This window comes from Hemicordylus capensis, chromosome 3, assembly GCF_027244095.1.
Source record: "Hemicordylus capensis ecotype Gifberg chromosome 3, rHemCap1.1.pri, whole genome shotgun sequence".
NCBI lineage: Eukaryota > Metazoa > Chordata > Lepidosauria > Squamata > Cordylidae > Hemicordylus > Hemicordylus capensis.
In genome coordinates, this window is record NC_069659.1 from 221,051,863 (window position 1) to 221,073,610 (window position 21,748).

A 21,748-nucleotide genomic window follows, 5' to 3' on the forward strand; every position below is an offset into this window, starting at 1 on the left:
ATTAGCCATAATTCAGCAGGCTCTCCTCCTAATCTGGCTACACTTTCAAAATTGCCTCCTAGCTCTTACGTACCAGACACATAATCAAAATTGCCTCCTAGCGCTTACCACGGCCAAGTCTTACGTACTTGAGACCCCTCCCGTGCCTCGTAAGATTATGTGTCTTACGTACCAGACACATAATCAAAATTGCCTCCTAGCTCTTACGTACCAGACACATACGTACCAGCTCTTACGTACCAGACACATAATTCATTGTCTGGTACGTAACTTACTTGGATTTGCTGGCATTTTAGTGTATTTTTTGGAGTTCCCAAGTTCACCCTGCAAAGAGCTGGTTTTAAAAAAACCCAGAAAAATAAAGCTTGACTGCATTTCTTAAAAATCTGCTTTTCAAGATACAAGGTTGCAAAATTGCTTTTTCAGCATCTAGATTTTAGAATGCTTGTTAAAAGAACAAAGCAGCACAGTTACCATAGAGATTGAGTCTGCTGTGCTGCATCAGTTGTATACCAGGAGGCAGACGGGAAGTTTGTCCAGGCAAATCATATAAAGCACCATTACAATGCCCCTCATAGGAGTGTGAATTGTTGTATCTGACCCATCTGAGATTCAGATGGAGGGGTATGCACATGTGCACAAGAGGATGTGAGTGTGTGTGCACATGCCAGTTTTCTCCCAAATATTATAAATTGAAATTTCTGCCGACAGGAAATAACTTCGATTAGTGAAATAACACTGAGGTTCAGTGTCGCTGAGCAAGGATGCAACTGAAAGGAAGAGGAAAACTAACTAGCAACTAAGCACACAAATGTGAATACTTGCATTAATATGCCTCTCAAATACATTGCAACAAGTGTAATGGAAGTGTTTGTTATCTTGCTTTGCACAAGTCCAAGAATCCTAATTTTGCTGGCTGGCTGAGAATTCACAAAAACTGTGGAATCTTGAATTACAGATTTTCCATTCATGCCATTGTTGCTTGTTGTTGTTGTTGATGATATCCATCATTCTGGTGGTAACTCTTAGGTCAATGACAAGACTGGCCATTTTTGAAGGCAATCATCTGATATCTGTGGTGTAGAGGGAGCTTATACTGGAGATAGTATCGTGGATCCTGCTTTCCCTTGACAGTTTTAGGATGATGATATCTGTGACATTTTTAGAGCAGTGGGGCTGCCCTCACAGCATTCAGTCCAAATGCACAATTTCTTTTTCCAGGATGACCTTCAACAAGAAGGTTCTGCAAGTTTGCAGCATGAAAAACTGCTTTGTAGGGTCATGATTGGCTAATGATCGCACCATCACCAATATACTCAAAGTACGTGTGTAACTGTTTTTGAAATGATGTCATTTTTTACAAAGTAAAATCTATGAATCTATAAACAGACTTCTGCTGCTTCAGTTTTTTGTTTAATGCTCGAGTCAATTTGTCTAAGGAATGAGGCGGGGCAAGACTGATGGCTAACTGGCATTTGACTTGCTGGTATCTATGTCTGTCATACAAATAAAGCTGGGCTTGCACCATGAGTGAGGCCTATTGGCTGGTTCAGAAGTAACATTAAGGCCTGGTTTTATTTTGCCTAACTATGGTTTGCCCGATCATCCGAATTGGCACCAGTCATCAAACTATGGTTTTATTTTGTGCCCATAAATCTGGATTTGAAACCATGGTTTGAAGTTGGTATGTTAAGCAGAGTTTATCTCAGCGGCAGTTTCCGTTACGTACAAATGCGGAATCAAAGTTTTTGCTACTTGCAATCTGGCTTCTTGCATATTCTCCCCTTACCGCATACACAGCTACGGAAATGCTGGTCAAAATCTGGTTTGAAACAAAGTGCCTCTATGCTGTAATCCTCTTCCACTAGTGCGCTCTGAGAAGATTGCCTCCTCTCTTTGTCTGCTTAGCAACAGTATTGTCACACTCTGCACTCCCGCTTTGGAATGTATAGTCAGCCAACTTTACCACATAGCCACCTCACGAAACAAACAAATGCAAAGGTATCTCCTAATGAGTTCTAGATTTGGAAAGACAGTTTATAACACATAGAGGCTGTTCACACGCATGTGCAAAACGGGGCTAAGGGAGCCCAGCCCGGTTTTGCATGAGCATGTGAACCCCCAGGATCGATCCCGATCCCAGTGGCACCACGCTGGCAAACCCACTTGTGGAGCCACCCTTTACAATGAGGTTAAGGGAGCGAGTCCTCTCTTAACCCCATTTTCATGGTCATGTGTCAGCCGCAGCTGTGTCTGCCAGATTGTAGGGAGCCCGGCGAGGGGAGGGAGGATCCTTATGATCAGGGGCGTAGCAAGGTTGTAGTGGGCCCAGAGACAAGATTTTAAAATGGGCCCCCTCGTCACTGAAGCTCAGCTCATTATGTGTGTGTGTTTGTGTGTGTGTATAATTTTTTTGCACTTTATTATTATTAGTTTTCTACATATCAGTGTGACTTCCCGTTCATCTTTCAACACTGTTATACTGCAACATCCATATTTGCTCTCATGTAAATATTTTCTTCGTATTTATATATCTGGTTATTATGGCCTAATCCTTGTTTTCATCACCATAGTAATCTATTAGTTTCATTACTATAACAAATTCCCCAACTGTTATTTTTACATTTCAACTCCCGTTAATAAATCCAAATTCACATTGTTTTTCATATACCGCAAAAAGGGTTTCCAATCTTCTATGAAGTTTTCTATGTGACTATCTCTTACTAATACAGTAAGTTTTGCCATTTCTGCATATTAATATGCCTTCATCAGCCATTCTTCTTTTGCTGGAATTTCCGCAGATCTCCATTTCTGAGCAAGAACCATTCTAGCCGCCGTCGTAAGATATAGGAATAAATTTCTATTTTCTTTCAAGATTTCTTCATTAATTATGCCCAACAGAAAGGGTTCAGGTCTCTTATGAAATACACATTTAGAAATCTTTTTAAGTTCATCATAAATCATATCCCAAAACTTCTTTACCTCTCTGCAGGACCACCACATGTGATAGAAGGACCCCTTGCTATCTTTACATTATTAGCACTTATTAGATACATTTTTATACATTAAAGCTAGTTTCTTAGGTGTTAAATACCACCTGTACATCATTTTTATTAAATTTTCTTTTAAATTATAACACGCTGTAAATTTAAGACCTTTCTTCCATAGCTTCTCCCAGGCCTCTAAGTTAATATTATTACCTACATCTTGTGCCCATTTTACGATCGTTGATTTTACCACTTCATCTCTTGTTTCTTCACATAATAACAAATTGTACATTTTGGTAATTAGTTTTACATCACTTTAACATAACTCTATTTCAAATTTTGATCTCTGCTCTTCAAAGCCTATTTTCGAATCTTTTTTAAAAACCTCATTTAGCTGATAATATTGAAACCAGTTGGTCACTCTATCTTTTAGTTCTTCCTCCTTTTTCAGTTCCCATTTATTATCACACTTATTCAACACTTCATTATATGTCAGCCATCTGGTCTTCATATTCACTTCTTTGCATAAAATTATAATTTTTTTAAAGGTTTTGTAAATTGTGGAATGATGCAAGTCATTTCATGGTACTAGAGAAAGACATGCTGTTCTGGTAGCTCCAGGTCTTAACACTCACATCAGTTTCGGAGGATGAATACAACTGAAGGAAGCTTGGGCGGGTGCGTGGCTGGGGGAGTCAGTCATGTGACTTGCCTCGGGGGGGGGGCCAAGGCTGCTCTGGAGCCCTTCTCACTGGTCATAAGAAGAGCCTCCTAGTCCTTTCACATACTCCTCAGTATATGTTTCTCTTTAAAATCTGCATCTTAGCACTTTCTTTGGAGGTTCATGGAATTGGCAAAGTGTTTTTTTCAGGTGATTGGGTAAGGAATTGTTAATTATTTATTGGTGAGCAGCGGTGGAATGGGGAAGGCATGGATGCAACTAGAAGTGTGCTTTGCTCTTGGCTATGAGGAGTAGGCTTGCAATAAAGGTCTTCAAAAGGATATTTAGATGCCGTGACATGTCTATACCTACAAAGATTAGGATCGTTCGGACAATGGTGTTTCCCATGACACTGTGGATGCACAAGCTGGACTTTGAAGAAGCACAATAGAGAAGGTATTGATGCTTTTGAACTTTGGTGCTGGAGAAGACTTTTGAGGATACCATGGACATCAATGAATCAATCAATCAATGTGGAGAGCAGCTTCCACATCTCCTTTCTTTTCATGGCTGATCATAAAAGAATAGCTGATGCAGCAATGCTTTGCCATAAGTCAGGGAGTACTGAGTAGTTTAGGATAGAATCTGAGAATGTCCTGAGGTGAATTGGAGGAGGACGCAAACCAAACCAACTGGGTTTCAATGAAATGAGTTGAAATGGTGTGTGGCACCAATCCTGACTTTAAAATTAAATCAGGATTAAATCAGCATGGCTTTGTGATGCATCTGGTCTGGTCCTGTGTCTACGTTCACCCTCACATTCACTGCTTTCCTCACAAGTAAAGCAGCTATTAGCTTTTATGTTTATGAAGAAATCAATCAATCAATCAATCAATCAAATCAATCAAATTTATTACGGTCCATGACAAAAAAAAAACCAATAATACAATAAAAATATACGACATCAAGAGAATAAATTACATAAAACTGAGTTACAAGCATGGTAAGGTCATACACAGCTAAGTTTATCTTGTCTCATTTTACATGCTGCAGCACAAAATCTTGCAATCTTCTCTGTGACCTCCGTGTGGATTTGTGAAGAAATGCTTGAAAAGGTGAGGGCAGTGAAATCTAGATGCTGTGAGAAAACGAGAATCTACAAAGGACTTATGGCTGAGGAGGGGAGAAATTTTTTCATCCTTCATGGATCTCAAGTCAAACTGTAATTCTGGTTCTGAAAGGGAAGCTGGTTGTTGTTGTTGTTTAATGGAAGGATTCAGCCCTAGCAGTAATAAAAGTACCTCAGAGCACTGTAGAGTCATTTTTCTTCACCTCCAAGTCACAACATCCTACTTCAAAGATAGACTATTCAAAGCTGTGGTTTTCAGGTACCTTTGAGTGCCACGGGGCCACACAAGATGTGACATAGGAGAACTTGATGTGACATAGGAGAACTGTGAACAGCTTTGCCTACATTTTTAGTCTACTTTCCTTAAGGAAAGTAAGCTTATGAGATCACTTGGCATTCTGTGCATCGGTGTGTGTGTGTGTGTATGTATGTATGTATGTCCTCTATCAACTTTGCAAAGCATTGACCAATATGAACCAAATCGGGTACAGTTGTTTGTTTGTTTGTTTGTTTGTTTATTCATTCAATTTCTATACCGCCCTTCCAAAAATGGCTCAAGGCAGTTTACACAGATAAATAATAAAGAAATAAGATGGATCCCTGTCCCCAAAAGGGCTTACAATCTAAAAGAAACATAAAATAGACACCAGCAACAGTCACTGGAGGTACTGTGCTGCAGATGGATAGGGCCAGTTACTCTCTCTCTGCTAAATAAAGAGAATCACCACGTTAAAAGGTGCCTCTTTGCCAAGTTAGAAGGGTTAATTAGCAGTTGTAGAGACACCCCAATGCCTTATTTTGTGATGATGTCATCTACCGCAATTCAATATGGTGGATGCATAACTTGTGAACCACTTAACCAATTTGAACTAAATTTGCTACAACTGTAGGGACACATAGGGCCAACTCAAGGGTATAGTTTGTGATGATGGCATCCACCGGACATATGGAACATTTCAGGTGCAACTGTGCTAACTTATGACCTGCCTAGCTGATTTGATGCAAATTTGCTACAGGTGTATTGAGACATAGGGGTGGCTCAAGGGCATAGTATGTAATTATGTCACCTACCTCAATTCAAGATGGCGGACACGTGAACATTTGAGGCACAAGAGGGCTAACTTGTGAACCGCTTAACCGATTTTAACCAAATTTGCGACAGCTGTAGGGACAAATATGGATACCCCAATGGTATAGTTTGTGATGATGTCATCCACTCCAGTTCAATATGGTGGATGCATGAAAGGTTGAGGAATAAGTGGGCTAACATGTGGACTCCCTAACCGATTTAAACTAAATTTGGTACAGTTGTAGTGAGTGACACAGAGGAACACCTCAATGGCATAGTTTGTGATTATGTCATCCACCCAAATTCAAGATGGCAGACGCATGAACATTTAAGGCAGAAGTGGGCTAACTTGTGAAAATGGTAATTATAAATTAAGGTTATAGTGAAAGGAAATTAGGCAGATTAGTTCTTACCAGAACAGCTTGTTTTTGAAGTGTTAGCAGCTACCAGAGGAGGGGATTGGATTGGGACTATGGTTCTGGGGGGATGGGGTTTAAACCTCTCTCTGCACCATTTTCCTGTTTAACTACCCTACCCCCCACCCCTGCTGTGATTTGCTCTGCAGGGCAAAACATTCAGGTGTGAGCTAGCTAGGACTGAAGGCCAGAGTTGAGCAGAGTGAGTGATTTGCAAGAGTTTACATCCAGATAACAGAAACCCCAACATATGTTTCGCCAAATGCCTGAACCTTCAGAACGCTAAGGCGGGGTGAGTCAAAGTAAAATCCATCCTTGGAGCAGCAGACAGCAGCACATGTTAGCACACCACCCATATTACTATGGCTGCCTGGCTGGAAAAATATAAAAACGGTAAATCTGATGACTGATTTTCACACATCACATCTAGTTGGGCCTTACTCAGGTCGTCTTTTGTTTAAAAGGGGAACATATTTAATTTTTTTAAAAATGGGGGAAAAATGTGCTGCAAATGCATATATAGTCCATAGTGGTTACCCACACTGCAGGCTGGAAGGTAGGTGGGTGGCCTATGGATAAGAGACAATGACTTATGACACTGCATTGCAATCCATTGTTGTTATACTTACATTACAGGTTTGTGGGCGAGGGTGTGCGCAGGAGCTAAGGTGGCCTTGTAATATAACCCACTGAATGCAGAAAGGTGGAAGTGAGGCTGAGAGACATTTACAACAACTTGCAATGTAGTCCAGAGCTGTTATTTCCATATTGGAAGTGAGAGAGAAGAATGAGAGGGAATTGTTCATAGAAAAGTTGAAATGAAATCCAGGTGGTTTTTTTTAACATACTCAGAAGTATCTAATCCATGCTTCCTAGTTGTCTTTAGGTTCAACCATCAACAAATGGTACTTTAAATGCACTTGGTGTTATATCCCCTTCACCCAAATCTGGCCGCTTTCTGTTGGGGCCAGTTTTCAATGTTCATAAGCCAATGTTCATAACCCCCGGCTAACTGGGCAAAGAGGCACCTTTTACTGTGGTGATTCTCTTTATTTAGCAGGGGGAGAGTAACTGGCCCTATTCACCCCCAGCACAGTACCTCCAGTGACTGTTGCTGGTGTGTGTCTTATGTTTCTTTTTAGAATGTGAGCCCTTTGGGGACAGGGAGCCATCTTATTTGTTATTTCTCTTTGTAAACCGCCCTGAGCCATTTTTGGAAGGGCGGTATAGAAATCGAATTATTATTATTATTATTATTATTATTATTATTATTATTATTATTATTGTCATAAGACATTGCATTAAATCTACTGTTGTCATACCAGGGCTTTAAGTCACCATTAAAGCCCTAAATGACTTAGGACTGGGCTACCCAGGAGAGCACCTTCTTCAGTATAAGCCCCACCATGCCTTAAGGTCATCAGGAGAGATCTCTCTCTGGCTGCTGCCAACTCGTCTGGCAGCAACCCAGAATCAAGTTTTCTCTGTAGCTACTCCTGTGCTCTGGGAATGTGCTCCCTATGGATATTAGAGGCTTAAAAGAGCACTAAACACATATCTTTTTAGCCTAGCCTTTAGTGACTACTGAAGGGATTTAAAACTGGTTTTAATTAGCTTGTTTTTTTAAATACATTTTTATATTTGTGAACCGCCACGAGCCATCTGGGTGAGGTGGTAATAAATAAAAATAATTAACAAATAAATACTGTGTACTAGCTCTCATTCTTTCTAAAACCTGCCACAATGTGTTTGACATTGGAATTATGTGTTTCTCCCCCCCTTTTTAATTATATCTCCCATATATTGTAACATGAGGAGTTAGTTTACAATCATATTTTAAAATCCAAAAAATAAGAAGGAAAACATACCAGTCAAGAGACTCAGGGCATGTGCTATTCTTTTCTGCCTAGCGCTATGGTCTGGCTAGTTTCTCTGCAGTTGTTTGGTCACAGAATGCTGGGGTGTATAGGCTGAATCTGCCTGATATCCCTCCATTTCTAGTACCAGCCCTGAAACAACTTTAAGTCCTGCCTGCAGACTCTTTGAGAAAATGTTTCATGTTACAAATTCATGCAAACATGTTATAGCACAGAACCATGATTACATATAAAGCAAATGTTGCCTAGACTTAATGGTTAGAGTATGAATTTGGTACATAATCTTGTCCAGGGTGATGGGAATAAAGTTTCAAGTTCAGTAGCAACAGTATCCAAGCTTTGGAAGTACGGGTCACGAGTGGTCCCCATTCTCTTATTGTAGCAGGCAATGTGACTAGTTTCATGTTAATATTTCCTGACGATTACAGTCTTTGGTAATGGTCTCATGGAGGTCAGTTTGCTGCTCCAGAACTGAGGTTCTGGCAGGTAGATTATTCATGAAAGAACTTGGCATCATTCTGTGCATCTAGTCTCTGGTTGTTCTCTATTACTGTGGCTACAACAGGTTAGAGGGTTGCTATTGTTGTAGTGGTCAGTGGCTGGGGTCTTCCTAGCATTTTTCACACCCAGCGGTGATGGGGAGATTGGGGATGATAGGAGCAAAGAGGGCTGGGAAGGGAAAGAGGAAGAAGCAGAAGAACAAGCTAACTAGTTTCTCCCAAAGTACTGAATAGAATTCCATAAAATGTGTTTCAGACACCACATATTCAATTTTACACATAAAAACATAACATGCAAATATAGCACATATGTATTTGTATGTGTTTCATACACACACTTTCAGTGAAGAGGAAAGGTTGAATGGACACTCTGTGATAATCCCAAATTGCTGCTGGGTAATGTGTGAATTGGCTTTTAGTCTGTGCATAAATCCAGTTTTCTTTAGAAACCATATGCAAATATGCCCAACATCTTCATCTGAAACCAATTCAAGTTGCATAGTTCAGCCACTGACGCCTTCAGATTCCTATCCCTGGCATTGAAAATTGTTTCTTTTTCCTTTGCTACTGCTGATTTACTTTTAGTCACCTTAAGTGGCGCAGTGGGGAAATGCTTGACTAGCAAGCAGAAGGTTGCCAGTTCAAATCCCTGCTGGTACTATATCAGGCAGCAGCGATATAGGAAGGTGCTGAAAGGCATAATCTCATACTGCACAGGAGGCAGCAATGGTAATTCTCTCCTGTATTATACCAAAGAAAACCATAGGGCTCTGTGGGTGCCAGGAATCAAAATCCACATGACAGCACACTTTACTTTTGCTAATTGTGCCTGAAGGTTTTGAATGTTTTCCCATTCATAAACGGTGTGCTAAGGATAGTCCTCCTAAACATACACACATTTTCTAGCAATTCAGCTTGGATCCGACAACATCAGAGAAAAATATTGTGGAACTAAACCCGGACTGTTTGTACAGCCCAAATCTGATTGAGGCAGCACTGCTAGTTCCCCTGTCTGGCTTTTCTAAAGAAGATAGGCATTATCTGGGCCCAACTTTTCATTGCTATAGTGAACAGTTGTAAAATAAAAATTAATGACCTTGAGACAATTGTTCCATTATATGAATGGAACAAATCCATATAGTAAAACTGCTTTGTTTCTTCCACTTGACAGCTGTGTCTGAATAACTCCTAAGTGAATGAAAGAAAAAAAGAAACAGCTCTTGCTATGTACAGGCAAAGGCAATGAACATCACTGGAATTGATAGTTCTCAAGTGTTGCACTTGTTGCAATGAGCTTGCAGTCCATTGACAGACGCTGTACTGAAGTGGTAAGAAAGTTCTGGCATCGCTGTTTCACACCAGCTAAGAACCAGTCCACACTGCTGCCTCTTGATGAGGTATCAAGTGTGCAGAAACCTGCATGTGTCAGGCAAGGCGATTGCTTCCAAAGGCTGCTACATCTGCCTGCTGCCTGAAGGGCCTCCTTGTACCCAGCTGGGTTGCTTTTCTTGTTCGCCCTGATGTTGCTGCTCTTGTCTGCCAGTAGGAGGGGAAATAGCAGGGGAAAGCAGCTCATGCTAGAGAGAGCAAGATAAACCGGCAGCCAAGCATTCACATCCTTATTCCCTCTACCAAGTATAAGCAAAGCTGTTGTGTGGCAATAGTGGTGAGTGAGCAGCACTGGCAATGGGTTTCATTTTGTAAGGAGCATTGGGCAAGGGATGGTGCAAGGAGGTGCTCTTGGAGTCGTCTCAGCAATGCGAGGCTGGAGCCACCATCTTAATTTCCCTACAATGCTTGCAATGTAGCATAGCTCCAGAATGATGCTGAGGAATCCACCACCACTGCTGCTTGGCTCCTAGCACTGAGAGAAACACCAGGGCGGGGAGGGGGGGGAATTAAAGGGGAGGTCAAGACAAGAACTCGTGAGTTTGAGAGCAGTCAGAGTATTTTCCTGAGGGTGCCGCATGCTGATGCCAGGCCTGCTGGGAAGACCTGCAAGTGTTCATTATCTGTGAAGAAATGGAGTAGTATAATCAAAAGGAATTATCAGAACTGAATGCATATCAACCAGATGGCATTTATATTGCAATCTGTGTCATAGCTCCAGCATTAGGTGAGTGACAAGTGTTGTAAACAGAAAAATGAAATCCTTTACAGGTGCTCTTGGTCTAGGTCCTATAATTCCAGTCTGCCATCTTTCACCATAGCCACTTGCTACTACCTCAGTCTTTCGCCACACTAGCCTTTCTGCTGAAGAGATCTGTTTTATTTTCCTAATGTATGGATGAAAATGGTTTCCAGGCCTTCCAATAGTAGCTGTTAACTGGGTGTGGGACCTGTTTTCTTACTTTGCGTACAGCTTTCTCGTATGTGCTGAATCTATGTAAAATGCTTTTTTCTGTATGATGCCTTAGTAAGTAAGTAAGTAATATTTTATTACGGTTAGTGACCAGTCAACATACACACCAGTACAAATCAACATAAAACAAAACAAAATCAAAGCACTAAAACTGAATAATAAAGCACCAGGGTATACATACAGAAATCAATCCCAGTTACAGCTACTCAGTTGCTCCCATCTCAGTTTACAGGCTGAGTATGATGGCTTATATATCATGATTTTGACTATATACTCCTTGAGTAGGGGCCTCTCCTCCCCCACCTCGCTTATACTCTTTGCTTATGCTATGTACCTAGTGTCAGAAGTCAGAGATTCTCCCTGTCGTTTGTTTTCTTGGTTAGGTAATTTCACCAGGCACCAGTGTCACAGTTTCAAACAAGCTTTATGCATCCAATGCTAGCAAAAAGCTCCTTCTTTGTGTGGCCGGCCCCTTTCTGGCAAATTCCTTCCCGTTATATACTGAGCCACAAACACATTCCACACTTGCGCACTGTATACAAGCCAAAGCACTTCTTTTAATTCTGAAGGTTCCGATCTTGCTCCCATGTGTGATATGCCTCACTCATACAAAAGAGCTGGCTCCCAGCTTCCCCTCGCCACACAGAGACATTCCTCAAACAATGTGAGATATCCTCAAGGCGGGGTGGGGTGGGGGATGTACCAGGCACGAAAGCGCCATTTATCTTAGCTAGCTAAGGGCTCGCTGCTCAAGCAAGTTGAAAATATCTTCCAACAATAGTAATATGGTGGTCTTACATTAATAAATGGGGAGGGGTGTTGCAATGTTGCTAGCCTATGCAGAATTCTGATCCTGTCATAAATTGGAAGTGAGATGTGAATAAAAATGCACAGAGAATACAAATTCACAGTTGTGATACTGAAGTGTGAAAATATGCTTTCCAGGCTACAAAGAAAGGTATCTTTTAGCACTACTGTAAAACGCTAAACAAACTACTTGCTGATTTTCTTCATAAGTGGAGGCTGGAAGAAGCAGTGGGCTTGGGCCTAAGATTTCCAATCTTGTAGCAGGGCTCCTGTGCCTTTAATAGCTGCGAGATGAGCCGAAATGCAGCAGGTGGACTCCTATTACTTTCTGTGCCTGAAAAAACAAGACCTGCAAAAAGTCTACAGGCCAGGCTGCTACTAAATGCACAAGAACCCTGCCAGAAAAATGCTAGCAACCCTAGTTGGGGCTAATGCGAGTGCATACGTGAGTGAAAGGCTGCTCACAGAGCCTGGCAGAAAACAAAGCAAAGTTATCTCACAGTCTACAGTAGGAACCTGGCTCTTATATCTTAAAATAAAGGCATTCCTATCGTTGGCACCGCTGTGAAGGTGTAACGAGGTAATGGACTACACTGAGGAATAACTGCAACATAAAGTATAGCCACATATACACGGGCAATGAAAAAGCTGACCAGGGATAAAGTGTCCAGTATTTCTAGGCATAAAAGTCCCCCAGCTGTAATAAACATTGTAAAACATACAACAGCTTTGTAGCAGCCTGTTTTAGGGCAGCAAGGAGAGTTCCCAGACTTCCAGTTGATCAGCTAAGAGGCTTGTTCAGGACCAGTTGTATGTCACAACTGACAACAATGGTCTAAATACTGTCACACTCAAACCCACTTTCCTGAGATCTAGGGCACATAGGCCCTGTTGAGAAAAAATCACAATATTTGGTGGTGGGGGCTTGTGGGGGTGGACTTTGAATGTAGAGTTTAGCCTTCACTGAACACAGGCTTTGCATGAAATGCTCGCAGGTTGTTTTTTTTAACACACTTTTGATTGATTACCTTATTATATGACTACTCTAGATATGTGTGTGCATCAGGTGTGTATGCTTTATAGGGTTGCCAGGCCCAGGCAGTGAAAATAGTTGAAATCTGTCACCAAAAAAGTGTAGATAGTTGGTTCTGTTCACCAAAACAGTCTCTAAAAAGTCTCAATTTTGCAGTTTAAAATTGTATAAAATTCAAATATGCTAATTGGTATAATATATGCAGGATAATTTGAGAATAAATACAACTCACACATTCCTTTTTCCACACAGTTCAAACCCCACCCTTCCTCTGACTGGATCACAGAACCCCATGGGGCAAATGGGGCATTTTAAATTTTTTTGGTGGGGGGGCAACCCCCTCTCCACAGACCAATACTAGCCTCCCATCCACAGTGGTGCATATAGGGGAAGTATAGGTATCCTGGCCTGGAGGGAGTTTGCTGGCTGCACACCACAGCTGTAGAGCAGCAGAGACACAGGACACAGTCAGAAGAAGTCTTTAGGGCCACTGGGCCAGTCATAGTGAGTCACTGAGAAAACGAGGAGGCAGTAATTTTAAAAACTTGCTTTAATCCTTTTATTCTGTTGTTTTTATTGTCATGTATTTTAATTTGTGACTTCTAAATATTTTAAATTTTGTAAACTGTCTAGAGATATACATATCAGGCGGTATAAAAATATGATAGATAGATAGATAGATAGAAATGAGCTCCTCCTGCTGCCACACAGCAAATGTTACACATGAGTAGACCCATTGTTTCCAACGAGCCTATGCATGGGTAATAGCCACTGATTGATTTGAGCCACTTGGCCCTTGCAGCAGGATCTCTGGAATTCCAGAAACACCCTCCAGCACAGAACTACAGTAGTTGCAGAGGAGTTAAAATAGTTGCAAGTCTGGGGTAAAAGTCCACATCTGGGAAGCCTAATGTTTTAGCGGTGTTGGCTTTGGTCTTTTCAAACCCAGTCTGCCCTTGTAGTAAACCTACAATAATTGCTAGTGTTCTCTACTTCCCTTTTCAGAATTGGGTCAATTCCTTGCTAATGTCCACAGTAGTCAGGAGAGGTTCAAAACTACACGTGAGCAACTAGTATCTTTGACTAAAATTCAGTGTCATTTTACCAACTACATTTTTTAAGATTAAGATTTTACCAGATTTCTTACGTCAAAGATTCAGTAAGGAAACCTAGATTAAGATCATTGCTCAGCCATGAAGTTCACTGGATGAATTTGGGACAGGTCAATGTGAGAATAAAATGGGAGACCCCATATTTCTAATGCTCTGAGCTCCTTGGGGGAAGGGTGAGATAAGTATCACATGATAAAATTATAGGAGGACCTCATTTTCTGCCGGCTTGTTTTCCATAGTATTGCTTAATTGTGGTTGGCAAACATATATTGGGTCTTGTTTTCCACAGTATATGGTTTCAGCTATTCGTGGTTTTTGTAGATGCGGTTTTTAGTTTTATTTCCATGATGTGCCTCATATTGGTGTGGTTTGAGGGAGGAGCTTTGCGTGTAGTTGAGTTAATGGTGGAAGATGGAGAGTGTGTCCTGGAGGATTTTGGAGTACTTTGGAGTGTCTCTTTGGAAGTGTTTGGAGTTTTTTGTGCTTTGGAGTATCTTTTGGAGCTGCTGCTCAAGGTAAAGTCTGGGCCCTTTTGGGGATTGTTCCTCTGGGTGTGTGTGTGTGTGTGTGTGTGTGTGCATGCTTTGTACAGTACTGAAGTGGAACCTTCTGCATGCAAGCATGCAGGTACTCTTCTCAGAGCAGCCTCATCCCCTAAGGGGAATCACGCCCTGTTTAGCAAAGGGTACAGTTAATGCTTAGTACTGCAAGACCAGCTCTCCACCCTATGGGGAGGAGGGGGCCCTTGGGGGCCTGGTAAGGGTACAGTAATTGTTCAGACCTGGAACAAGGACTAAGTTGGTTTTGGGGGTCATTACTGCAGTTGCTGGAGCACTGGAGAGTTGTGGAGATTGAGCTGTCAAGGTACAGTGCTGTATTCCTCACTTATTTTTGCTTCCCTCCCCCCTTTTGGTTGATTTTGGGTGATTTTTGGGACTTAGGAAATTTCTAAGGAATCTAATCCCCAGATTCCCGTAGGTTCAATGCCCCCCACCCCCCTCAGTTTTGCCATTTTCTGTAGTAGCTGGGAACCTAACCCCCACGAAAACGGCGGCCTCTATTCGCACTAAAAGCTTATTTGTTTCCATGCCAGTTTAACTGTCATGGCTTCTCCCAAAGAATCCTGGGAACTGTAGCTTGACAAGGTTGCTGAGGATTCTGTTAGAGATTCATAGTGCCTCTCACAGAACTACATTTCCCAGAGATTGCTGGTGGGGGGGGGATGATTCTCCACATTATTTTCTTTTGTTTCAGAAAGAATTTAGCCCTGCTTCTGTTAGGAGATATAGAAGTTGTCTAGATGCATGCTTTTTCCAAATGGAATGTTAATTTCCATGGAAGACCGTTTTTTTTTAAAAAAACAAACAAACACATTTTATATCCCGCTCTTCCTCCAAGGATCCCAGAGCTGTGTACTACATACTTCGGTTTCTCCTCACAACAACCCTGTGAAGTAGGTTAGGCTGAGAGAGAAGTGACTGGCGCAGTCACCCAGCAAGTGTCATGGCTGAATGGGGATTTGAACTCAGGTCTCCCCGGTCCGAGACCAGCACTCTAACCACTACACCACGCTGACCAGTGCTAGACCTTGCATTGTGTCTAAACTAAGCATGTCCCATTCTACTGCAAACAGCCCTCAAATGCGCGTCAAAAGTAGAGTAAACTTCATGTGCCTTTAGATCATGTCCTGGGCCTGGCACCTTAGTCTGAACAACTCTTCATTGGGTACAGGCTGAGCAGTTACAGGCTTCCTAGAAACCCTGCCTAGATCTGCTGACACACTTGCTGCCCTGCCTCCTGGCTTGCCTTCCTAGTGCCAGTCCTGAGAATGAGAACCAGATGTGAACTGCATGGCTTGAGTGTAATCCGGTCTGAATCTTTTCCATTATATCTGTTAATGTTTTCGTTCATAGAGCAGAATATCCAGACATAGATTAAATCTCTGCTGAGCCCAGATTGTTCCTTGATGCATCACCCACTCCCTGAGTCTTGGGCTGGCAGCAGGAAGCTGGTAATTTCCAGTGTGTGCTTAATGTCACCTACAGATCAAGGCTGGTGGACTGAGTTGCCCTTATGGCTGTGACCTCACAGTCCTTGCCTTATATTGTAATGTCATACTAATGGCAGAGTTTTGTAACGTCATACTAATGACTAAACATCTGACCTATTTCTAGTATGATTTAGGAAATAAAGTCTGTGGCATGATGTGTCTATCAAAGACTGAGAGGATTATTGAGTAATACTAATCATTTGCTCAGTATGACCCAGTCCCATGAATGAACATTGTATCCCCTCCCCTGCCCCATGTAAAGTTGGTAAATTGCTGAATTAGATTCCTAGCAGTCAGAGTCTTAAATGCAATTTGCCCTTTAAATATGGGGTCCAGTATTTGAGGGAGTTCAGTATTCTTCATTTATTTCAGTGTGAGTGTTGAGTGTGTATTTACATCTCTCTTATTGATTTCAACAGTGCTTTAAAGTGCTACTTTTTGGCTGTCTCATGCCCTTTGCAGTTGCACCCACAAACTGGGTGTATGCATGAGCTAAAAAAGTTAAAACTCTGTGAGCAAGTAATAGAAATTTTGCACGAATTAGATATATTTTCCAAATTGAGAAAATTTGTATACAGTGTGCAAAATAAAATATTGTCTTCTATGATTTTAGCTACTTTGCATTATCATGGGAGGGGCAAGAATCCTGAAGCCACACCCTGAGCCTGTGAGGATCAGCCACATTTCTGGCTTCTGAGATCCCAACTGGTGTTTATCCACTTTCAAGCAGATCTCCATAGCTATAAAGTCTGGTTGTGTTTCAGCTGCATTAGAGGAAGAGGTAAGACAAGATTCCCTCCATCAGTTTGTCAGTTTGGCAGATACCAACTGCCATCTGGCTTATTCCCTCCTAGAACTTCCTGCAGTGCCCAGTCCAACTAGTTGTCATGAAATTTAATTATGTATTAATATGAGAGTGGTGTTTTTTCCCCCTTGAACAAATTTTTCTTTTGTATAATGTCTTCAATTAGAAGTCTGACTGTGGGCAGGGCCTGGGTTGTTGTGTCCCTTCTCCCCACATGCAGTACCTAAACATTATGATGATTCATTTATTTAAAAAATCACCAATCTTCAGGACGAGCCACTTCCTCTTTTTAAAAATATGAAAATAAAGATTCCCAGGAGGTTTAATGCCTTGACCAATAAAACTTTTGTTGGTTCTCCCACAGAATTGCAACACACATAGAGCCCTGCATATGTAGAACATTGCTGATTTGTTTTAAAATATACGTAAAAACCACTGGGAAGCTCTTCTTAAGCATGTGCATGGATTGGCTTATGGTCGAACCAGTCCACAGCAAACCAGGCTGGTTTATTGGTTTGACCAGCCCAGCTGGTCAGTCTGACTGAACCAGTTTGCAGAGCAGTGGTTTGGTTGGAATTTGGACTGAACCATCACAAATGGTCTGTGCACACCCCTAGCTCTTCTTTGAAAGTTCCCGTTAATTTCAGTGTTCTCAGTGCAGGAGAATTTCATACTAGATTGTATCCATAGAGGGGTGGCGTTTACATTTTAGCCAATTAAGAGAAAAGCCAAAGGGATTATGTAGCTACTGAATCAGTAATTGCTATTGACCATGTGTCCACACATTGATATCTTTAGGGAGATGTTGCACCTGGAGAAGTTAAATCACATAGCTATAAGGGCAACATTGCAATGAACCAAGTTTCACAAGAGTTTTTCCTTTTTCAAGAGCATATGGTCCATGAGATGCTATGGTTGGAAGTTAACTGGATGTGCAAAGCTAGTCAGTGTGAGTAGTTTATAGAAGTGTGAGGCTGAAGCCAGTTCTGAACATTGTCTGAAACCACTGTAGCAAACCTAGCAAGTGATACTGATAGCCAGGAACATCTTGCTTTCACACATTACTTGTATAATTGTCATATAAAGCACTGTCACAATATTATTATCCAGGTCACTACAATTTGTCTTTCATTTTGACCACTATTCCCACATCATGATCACTGCTGTTTGAAATATGCATAGGAGATGACAGTTTATATCAGTTAGTGCTTGATTTCTTGTTTGGGGGAAGTTTAACTGCTACATGAGCATCTTTGAGAAGGCACTGCAGTGGTTTGTATATTGTATATTGTTGTTTGCATCAAGGGGTACTAATCTTGCCATTGTGGCCTGTGATGATGGGAGTTATCATCTAACAACATATGAGGGACCCAAACTTCGTAACCCCTGGTCAATGTATTGGTGTTTTGCTGACATTATGAGGAGTTTGATTCCCTTACACCTTCCTAATGCAATGATGCCGCCTGAAGAGAACAAATCTTTAAATGTTGGTCAGCATTAATAAGAAGACACAATGTGGCTGTTAGTTTATAGTACACCATCTCTGTGAATGGTGCTCTACATAGAATGAAAGAAACAGGCCTGCCCCAAGGGACTTGCAGTCTTGTTAAAGGTCCTTGAGAAACTAAGGAATTGTTCAAATATTGTTTTCGAGAGTAATAAAACTGGCATGGCTTTGTAGGTATAATCTGCTTTCATGACAGATGCCACCACCTCGCAAGGTTGAGCTGTTGTCCAGGCAGGGCCAGCTGATGGAAGCCAAAAGGGCCAGCCAAATCAAGGTCCATAATGATCCCTACAATAACTTCACTATGATATTCCTAACAATCAGTTAGGAGGATAATGACTTCAGGATTGTAGTAATAACATATGGAGGCTATTCACATGATGGGAGGAAAGTGGAGGCTAGCCCAATTTCCTCCCATCGTGAGAACCACTGGGTTCGGCTACGAGCCTGGTGGTTCTTAAGCGGGTCACCTGCTTATGTAGCCCAGCAGTTAAATCGGGTTTGTGGAGCGAGCACTCCGCAAACCTGGTTTTTCTGCTCGTGAGTTGCCACAGTGCAGCACTGTGCCACAGCTACTCACGAGGAGACCTCCAACTGGGAGGCTGAAAAGCAGCCTCCCAGCTCGGGGGTCTCTCCAGCATGCCCTGGAGCCAGCAGTCATATGGAGCCAGCAGTCATATGGGCAGCCAATCCAGCCGCCCAGGGCTGCCGCCATGCTCGTCTGCAGGCAGAGCGGGCTATGCCCGCTCTCTCCGCTTAACTCCCTTATGGCTCTTCTCACTAATCGTGAGAAATAAAAAGTATTCGCAACAACTGTTCTTAAAATGCAGTTGTTCCCACGTAACACTGAATATATTTCAGAGTGGAACTTTCCCTGGAATCTGATGATGCACCTCTTTAGTTTTAGTTCTTGCTCTTAAAAGTACTTTGCTCTCTACTCATCTATAGGCTTTCCCCTTCTATTTATAGCCCCTAATATAGTATCTTAGGTAAAAGAAGGTCATAGATGATGTACATATACGAGTCTGTTTCCCGATGGTTACATCAAAGCAAACGACTTAATTTGCAGCAGAGGGTTACAGAGCACAGAATGTCAATCACCTCCGCTTCTCTGGCATTAGGTAGTTCACTCGGCAAAGAACTGGCTTTCACCCTTCAAATCCTGGCTTGGCTTAAGACAGTAAAATAAGCTTAGAGGACAGTAGACTCCATTTACAGTAAGTGTCTAAATGGGGATTTGTCTGATTGTAGAATGGTGAAAGAAGCTTGCAGTCTGCTAGATCCATTTTTGCTCAGATAAATCTCATCTTGTACATTTTTGTGGAACTGAGCTGACAGTGAGGGGTTGGTTGGAGGGCCAGAAAGTCAAGAGTTCAAATCTGTGCTCTTGCTCCAAATCCTCCTGGGTTTTTGAATGAGTTTCTCAAGTTATTCATTAAAAGAGCAGGTGGCTGAGGGTGGTAGGAATAGAGGTTACAGGGAGATATATATTTGTAAATAAGGGCAGAAAGCTAGTGTTGGGAAAGGCTCGAGAGCTCAAAAGTTAAGGAATAGGAGTTTGTGTTAGATGAAAAAGATTTTAATGCTCTGATTTTATGGGTACTATATGTGCACCCTGTTCTGATCGACCTTAGCATGCATATGTGTTACATGTGTGTTACAGCTACTTGCTGTTCTCCTTCAAAAAAGAAGAACTAGAGAAGACATTCATTTTGAAGCGTGCACTATATGGCCTTGGAGGACCATAAATTGGCATTACCTTTGGTGCTGCATGGGTTATGTCCACACAACTGCAACTAGGGGTGTGTATGGAACTGGTTCTGTGCACACCCGGGAGGCGGTCACTTTAAGGTGCGGGGAGGGTGCCCTTACCTTCCTTCCCAACCATGCTTCCCCCTCCGGTACTGCTTCAAAAACCGCTGGCGCGGTGTGGCTGTATACCCTCTTGCCATCCTGGTCAGCATAAAACCGGAAGTGGTTGGCACACGTGTTTGCATCATGCACATGCGCTGGCCACTTCCAGTATTACACTGACCAGGGTGGCAAGAGGGTATACAGCCACCTCATGCCAGCGGTTTTTGAAGCAGCACCAGAGGGGGGAGCACAGTGGGGGAGGTAAGGGCACCCTCCCCACACCTTAAAGCAACCTCCCGTGTTCGAACCAGTTAGAACACGGGGTTTCCGAACCAGTTCAACAATCTAGGAATAGAATGCTGAACCAGTTCATGCACTTCTGTAACTGCAACCTCCTATAGTGTACACGTATCCTGGCTGGCTGTAGGGTATAGTACAAATTGAGGCTTGGGAATGCAGAGATAATTCCTGGATTTATGCTCAAGTCAATATGTCCCCATATCCAAATCTCCATCTCTATTGTAGCTCAAGTTTATCTTGTTCCTCTCAAAAGAACCATTCTGGTTATCCAGTTTTGCACCATAAATTAAAATAGATATTATAATTGGTGGTACCAGATAAACAGATGCTGATATTTATTAGATAAAATAGATGCTATCAATATTCTACGAATGAGCAGAAAATGGTATTTAAATACCGTGTTTCCCCGAAAATAAGACATTGTCTTATATTTATTTTTCCTCAAGGAGACACACTATGGCTTATTTTCAGGGGATGTCTTATTTTTATTAAGTGTGGTACAACAATCTACATTTATTCAATTATAGTTAAGTCATCTTCTTCTGGAACATCGTCATAACTCTCATATGATCCATATAAGACCCACAGACTGTTGCTGGTCAGTGTTGGGGAGCAGCAGCTTTACTGGTGTGTGTGTGGGGTGAGAGAGACCCACAGACAGGGGTGTAACGATACCGGTAGGGGTGGCAGGCTGCAAGCTGAGGCATACAGTAGAGGGAAGTATGGTAACAATCTCCTCAGAAAATCTCCTCCTCAAAAATCTCCCCTCCTCCTGGCGGTGGCGGGCAGCGGCGAGAGTAAGCGCGGCGGTGGCGTGAGGCGGCGAGAGTACGCCGGGAAGCGACGCTGGGCCAGACGGCAGGTCTTGGCGTCGCTCTGCGCACTCCCGCCTGCCAGTGCGCAGAGCGACGCCGAGGCCTGCCGTCTGGCCCGGCGTCGCTTCCCGGCGTACTCTCGCCGCCTCCCGCCACCACCGCGCTTACTCTCGCCGCTGCCTGCCACCGCCAGGAGGAGGGGAGATTGAGGAGGAGATTTTCTGAGGAGATTTTTTACCGTACTTCCCTCTACCGTATGCCTCAGCTTGCAGCCTGCCACCCCTACCGGTATCGTTACGCCCCTGTCTGTGGGTCTCTCTCACCCCACACAAACACCAGGGGGATAGGGGAAAAGCTTCAGCAAGCAGCCTGCTACTGAGCCAGGAGAGATCACCACTATGTCTTATTTTGGGGGTATGGCTTATATTGCACAACTGCTTAGAAATCCTGCTACGGCTTATTTT

The 21,748-nt window shown here is 42.4% G+C and overlaps 1 protein-coding gene across 14 annotated transcripts in view; it reads left to right on the top strand.

The window, feature by feature from the left end:
* GRID1 (glutamate ionotropic receptor delta type subunit 1) overlaps nucleotides 1-21,748 on the top strand; it is a 1,034,570-nt gene that overhangs the window by 280,779 nt on the left and 732,043 nt on the right. The window contains exon 1 of one of the 14 annotated variants that reach the window (XM_053305299.1): nucleotides 16,672-16,784. The exons of the other annotated variants lie outside the window; for them this stretch is intronic. The gene's annotated coding sequence lies outside the window, so the exon portion shown is untranslated. Of the gene's footprint in view, nucleotides 1-16,671; nucleotides 16,785-21,748 lie in introns of those variants that run through there. 14 annotated transcript variants of the gene reach the window in all.